The following is a 7162-nucleotide window of genomic DNA, read 5'->3' on the forward strand; positions in this document are numbered from 1 at the left end:
ATGGAATGCATGTGGGGTACAAAATGAATTGGGACAAATCTATCTTATCAGATCTAATCAAATCAAATCAGGTGTTTGTTAAGTGCGACTACTCACCGTAAGGGTCTCAAGGCGCAGGGGGGAGGGGAGGGGGGGGGGGGTCGCATGTTCCAGTCCATCAAGGAGGGGGCTGTTGAAGAGCCAGGTTTTGAGGTTTCTTGCGAAGATGGGGAGCGATTTTATCTGTCTGAGGTGGAGCGGAAGGTCGTTCCAGGCTCTGTCTGCGTGGAAGGAGTGGTCTCCAGATCTGGTCTTTCTGGTGCGGGTGACCACGGCATAGGAGAGCTGGGCTGATCGTAGGGTCCTTTGGGATGCGTGGAATTTGAATCGTCTATTCAGGTATGCTGGTCCGGTGTCGTGGAGGGCCTTGTGAGCGTGGGTTAGCATCTTGAAGGTGACTCTTGCTTCGATGGGGAGCCAGTGGAGTGTGCGCAGGTACTGGGAGATGTGGCAGTGTCTTGGCCGGTTGAGGACCAGTCTTGCGGCGGCGTTTTGAATGTTCTGTAGCTTGCAGGTGATGTTTTTGTTTATTCCGGCATAGAGTGCGTTGCCATAGTCGAGCCTGCTGGTAACCAGGGCGTGAGTGACGGTCTTTCTGTGTTCGAGGGGGGATCCATTTGAAGGTCTTACGTAGGAGGCGGAGGGTGTGGAAGCAGGAAGACGAGACGGAGTTGATCTGGTGGTCCATTTTGAGCTCGGAGTCCAGAATGATTCCCAGGTTGCGTGCGTGTTCCATGGGGGTGGGCGGGCTTCCGAGGGCGGGGGCCACCAGGTGCCGTTCCAGGTGTCGTTCCAGGCGTCTGGGTTTGGGCCCATGATGAGTTCTTCCGTTTTGTTGGTGTTTAGTTGTAGGCAGCTGTGTTTCATCCATTTGGCGAAGGCTGCCATGCCTTCTCGTAAGATGTGTCTGGCTGTGTTTGGTTCGTTGGATATGGAGAGGAGGAGTTGAGTGTCGTCTGCGTATGACACAATGTTGAGTCCGTAGGTTCTGACGATGGGGGCGAGCAGAGCCATGTAGACGTTGAAGAGCGTAGGGCTGAGGGAGGACCCCCGGGGGACTCCCCAGGTGGTAGGTGTAGGGTCTGAGAGGAAAGGGGGGGGGGGGGAAGGGAGTCTGACCCGCTGTGTTCTGCCGGAGAGGAAGGAGCGGATCCAGTCGAGGGCCTTGTCTTGGATCCCTGCGTCGTGGAGTCTGCGTATTAGAGTGCGGTGGGAGACTGTGTCGAACGCCGCTAAGAGGTCGAGGAGGATGAGGGCTGCTGTTTCTCCTTTGTCCAGTAATGTCATCTGTTGTGGAGAGGAGGGCAGTTTCCGGTATATCCGGTAGGAGGACACATTGATACACGAGAGCTCGCCAGACACTTGCAAGTGAACATTGAAGGGTTCAAACACCTAGGCCTTTACATAACCACAGATATCTAATTGAGCCTCACCCATAAATGCGGAGAGTAGTAACAGAATTTCACAAGGATGTAGAAAGGTGGCGGCAGCTGCCCCTCATATTGTTAGGCAGAGCAGCAATGTATAAAATGATCACGCTCCCCAAACTACTATACATCCTGCAAAATACGCTCTATAAAGTACCAGAAGAGATTTGTAGGACAATCAACAACGAGGTGCGTACACGGTTATGGGATTGAGGCCTACCAAGGGTAGCGCTTTAGACACTCCAACGCAACCAATATAATGGTGGCAAAAATCGCACTCTCGGACATCAGATCATACTAGCATGCAGCGCACCCAATAGTTATCAACGAGTGGGGATACCTGCCCCTGGACTACCCCGCATATGCACTGGAACAGCGCCAATTTGAGTCACACACTTACTTGCACTATCTTTATGGGGGTAAGGGAACCAGACACCCAGCAACCCAGAGGACGGTAGAGGCATAGAGGGGAGCGGAGAGACAAATTGGATGGGATAAAACAATCACGAGGAGAAGGTATGCCCTTGCCAGAACTAGGGAAATGGAAGGGATTTGGATCATGGGACGTGACTGGGATATCCAAATTAGGAGATCTACTAGAGGGGGGTGTTCTGATTACATTTAGTGTTCTGCAGCGAGAGTTTCAGCTGAGCAACAGTCAGAGATATAAGTACCTACAATTGCAACACGCATGGGTGGCAGAAAGAGTAGGACACAACGAACATACAAGAGTACGCACCATTGGCGGGCAGACTCCTTCAAAATGAAATATCAGAAAGCCATCTCGTGGACATACAAGACCCTAATAAACAATGTCCCAGACAATGTAAAGGGTCTAAGGTCACGCTGAGAGAGTACCCTGGGAGACTTAGAAGACGTGGATTAGGAAGCCACCCTAATGCACCCGAGGGAACTGGCCATCAAATTAAGATTGCATTTCATTCAATTCAAGATCCTCCACAGGGCTTGCCTTGACAGATCCAGTCTTCCTAAAATTGGGACTGTTCACATATACAAGTATATTGGATTAGAATAATAAAGGAACTTAGCGAGATAGTGGGGACACAGCTGCCAAGAGATGTCAAATACGCTCTGTTGGGCATACCATCGGAGATAGACGTGCCCAGATATGCACTCACCCAATGCAACCTAGGACTAATAGTGGCTAAAAGGGACAAACGCCCCAACACTGCATGAACGGAAAGCAGGGATGGATATGTACATGGGGGCAGAAAAGTGAAGTTCAAAGCGAGAGGATTCCCAAAGAAGTTTTTCAAGATATGAAGCCCTTGGCTCAGGCATTATGATCTGAAAAGGAGCCATATGCCGGGCGAATCACAACCTCCATCCAGTCGGTGGAAGGGGGGAGCGAGTATACATGTACCTGGCTGTAATGTGGAGGCTAATGCTTAATAAATGTAACTGTGTAATGTGGACAATACCAACACTAACCTGCGAGTATGATACTTGTGACCTGATCCTGTATACCTGTGACCTTGTGTTTATCTTCGTACATTATGTACATTTTTGTGCTCTCAGAAAACGTACCAATACAAATATTTATTACAACAAAAAAAACAAATGCAATCATTCCAACCTACTCCCCACGGAGGCACTCAACACATCCTGACTGGGGAATTTTTGGAAGACAGATATGACAATTTCCACTTCTAATCACAGTAGTCCACAAAGGTCCCACACATCTTGTAGCCACCTATCAGAAGTGAGTGCTTTAAGGTCACAGATATATAAAAGGTTCAGGTCTCCCATGTCTTCCACGGGGTATACTTTTAAGACGGGGCATGTGATTGGGCACTAGCACATCCTCTGGCAGTGTCATCTACAGCTAGAAGTCTACTTGTTAAATAGAGGAGAACCATGAAAGGTCATATCTAACATTTGTCTGAGCTTCTCCACAAAGGCCCACGGAGCTCAAACAAGCAGGCCTATGAAGGACCAATGAAGATGCCATATATTTGGGCACAGACACTAAGGTGTCAAATCGAGATCTAAGAAGTTGTCCAGCAACTCAAACCATCATAAACACTTCAGCGTAGTAGCTTCTCATAGGATTTGTTAAGTTGAACAACCACTCATACATCTCCCAACCAGCTTGGGTGAAACTCACCAGCAGACACAGTGTTACAGGAGGAAAGAGCTACACATGCCAAGAAAAACAGTTTCTTCCACATTAATTCTGTCCACAAAAACTGTCAGTTGTGGAGGAAAGGGAAGCACTGACACCTGTGAAGCCATCTACAGTTCGGTGAGAACACAAAAATTGTGTGTCGCCTGGAGCTTCTGCAGAAGATGACCTGTGCCTAAATGACACAACCAAATCCAACATCTCATTAAAGGGCAACTAGAGCTCCGACATAGAACTAGTCGGTACAGTTTCGGTCAAAACACTTATTTTAACCTCTGCCAAAAGTGGAGGTAATTCAAAGACCTCAGCTGCCTTGCTCAACACCTCCTTGAAGGATATAAAGTCTTCACAACGAACTGCTGGGAGGAAAGCTCATGTAACTGATCAAGAAGTTCTGAGATCATACAATTTATGTGAACCAAACTTGGAAACCTCTTCAGAATCCCAGTAACAAAGACAATCAACCTCCATTTTCGGGTCAACCAAATACTCACTTAGGACATGACACATGATCAAGAAATAAGATGCTATGTAGGACCCGAGATATCTGTCAGAAACTGAATGATACATTGCAAGTGGGCTTGACACCAAAGGCATCAGTGAAACGTTTGGCTGCAGACTAAGGGCTATTTAAGCAGTCAGGCTCAGTAGAAAAGGTGACTTGTGCCAGGGCAAGGCTTGCAAACCGAAGCACGACCAAAGAAGCCATAGGTGCCTTGGGTTCTACACGCACACCAGAGGAAGCCAGAAGTAGATGGAACATAATTAGCAAAGCTCAGATGAAAGCTACCACCAGTGCTCCCCACACGAAGAGGTGGAAAGGCCTGGAATGGAGTTGACAGCGCCAAAGGCAGAGGAGTGCCAGACACAGATGTCCAGCTGATGTTCACCAAGGTAGGACATTGCTCAGAAGAAGACATTAAAGTCGGGGGACGAATGCGCTGACTCAAAGAGCTGTTTTGTCATTAGGATTAACTTTGAAAAGAAAGCCAGTTTTACTGCACAGTAAACTCCAAACTTTGAGCAAGATGACCTCTTTGGGAGGGAGGGTGCAGCACAGTACTTATTCTGGAAGCAGGATCTGAGGAGGCGCTCGCCCTACAGTTGTAGAAGAATGGCCTGAATGACCATCAAAGGACCAGTGCGGCCAAGATGGGCTCCAATGAGCACGTAGAAACTAGACTCAAAGGACAGGTCAATCAATCAGTAGATTTGTAGAGCGCTTCTTTTCACCTTAACCTGAAGAGTCCTGGGAAGGGCACCTATGGCGCCCTAACTTCTACTGTGGCACTGTTCCCAACTGCTGCACTTAAAAAGTAAGGAGAATTTAATTTGGGAAAGGAAAGTAGCTCCAGATACGCACTGACGGGTAAAGAAAAAAAACAAGAATTAAGGTCTGAGCACTGGCGTGGTGCCATATTAGTCTTACCCCGCCTCACTCCCTGCTGGCGCACCCAAACGAAGCTCTGACGTCACTTTTAAGATGGCAACAGAGTCTTGTTGGATCCAGGGAGCGACTTGCCATCACAAAATTACTATGTAGATTTTTCCAGATTCAGTCTGGTTCCTGACGAAGATTCAAGAGGTGAGCAGTCTACAGTAGAAGTATCCATCTAACATAAATTTGACTACGATTAAGATCTAAACAGAAATAATTGTTTTTCTCAAATAAAATAAAGCCAACAATCTCAAGGAACACATTCCACACTATTTGAAAAAGTCGGGTGGGCGTCATTTGTCAGTACCTATGGTTACTAACCAAGTAAAGGTGCAATCAAACACACTAAGTTGTTAAGCTTTATGGGTATGGGGAAACTTCACTACACATTATTCTGAATGATTTTAGGACAATAACTGGGCTGCCAAAATCAGATCCTTTAATTCCTTTAAAGTAAAAATTTAAACTCAGTCCTGCAGATCGTGTTGCCACATTAAAGCAGCTATTATTCTGGGTTAACATTTCATCAAACTCTAAAGCCTCTTCTTTCCTGGGCTTAGAGGGGTTATGGAGAGTGAGAACTCTTTGGAAATCTTGCCATTACTCTCTAACAGAATCGTTTCTAAAGAGAGGCTTTGTCAGAATGAGATGGGACTATTCTAACAAACTGCTCGACTAAATTAGGATCAACTTCTTTATTGTAAATAAAAACAGGTTATGGGAAGGGGATATTTAGGGGACAGGGCTGAGTTCCAATACTTATTTTTCCTATGTCTGGAATTTTATTTAGGGATTCTTTAATTACATATTTGCCTTTATAAATGGAGATTACACACACACACACGCACACACACACACACAGAGATCACTAGTCCAGCTACACATATTAAAGGCATCCAATTGGGGGTGGGGGGTCGGTTTTACACTCAACTCTTTAGGGGGAGGTGAAGGGAAGAATGAGACCCAGGTGAATCACAAGTGGTGGAAACCTGAGGGTCCTCTTACAAATGAGGAATTAGCAGATGAATATGTATTTTCAGTTCTACTCCCCACTCCCCCCAAAAAGTGTATATATATATATATATATAGATATATATATATATATATATTTATTTTGCCCCCAAAGTTGGCCTGAAGTTTTCAACTGCTTTCAGATGTCGAAATCTCCAGGCAAAATAAAACAGCACACTGTGGTGCTGCATATCTCATAATTCTGATGAGGTTTACCAGCCCCACTGGGTTTTAAGGGCACTTCCTAGTATGGCTCGAAGTAGATACAAGCATACATAATAAACAAGCATTGTCAAAGTCAACAGGCCTCACCTATGCAATGTGTTTTAGCCATTCTGCACACAAGCGTGGCTGCTGTTCAGCATGGCTAAACGATAGAGGAGAGTGGCATAAAGTGTTGTACATTGGAATGGTGAACAGAGGACAAAAGTGTTGTGGTGTGGCATGTTGTGGAGTGGCATGCATTGGACTGGCACAGAGTGGAGTTGCATGGTGTACAGTGGTGTAGAGTGGACTGGTGTAGAGTGCATTGGAGTAGAGTGTTGCAGAGTAAAGTGGCGTAGAGTGCAGCTGCATAGAATTCACAATGCAGCATCGTAGAATGCAGTGGAGTTGATTAGTGTGTTGCACAGTAGAGTGCAGTGTTACAGAGTAGAGTGGTGTAGAGTATAGTGCCGCAGAGAGCAGTGACCTACAGTGCAGTGGAGTACTGCCAAGTGAAAGGGCATAGAGTGGAGTGATGCAGAGTAGAGTGGTGTAATGAAAAGATGTTAAATAGACAGGCAATCATTTATTTCAAGGTTCATTGGTGTTAAAATAAAGTAAGTAACTCAGAAGTCCTGCGCTTAACTAAAGAAACACCTTCATTTTTAAATACGTCTTGCAGCAAAAGTGTAAAAATATGACAGTCTCTTCAAAATGAAAAAAGTGCATTGAGAAGCACCTTAGACTGAACTTTTTGGACCCTGGGAAAATGTTTGCAAGTACCAGTGATATAGAGGAATGAGGCCGAAGGCCAAATCCCCTTATAAGGTTATGGAACTCTGACAAACCACTTAAAACCTTGGTGCATAGCTCTTTCATATGAAAGAGTGTGCATAT

This window comes from Triturus cristatus, chromosome 7 (genome assembly GCF_964204655.1).
Source record: "Triturus cristatus chromosome 7, aTriCri1.1, whole genome shotgun sequence".
Taxonomy (NCBI): Eukaryota; Metazoa; Chordata; class Amphibia; order Caudata; family Salamandridae; genus Triturus; species Triturus cristatus.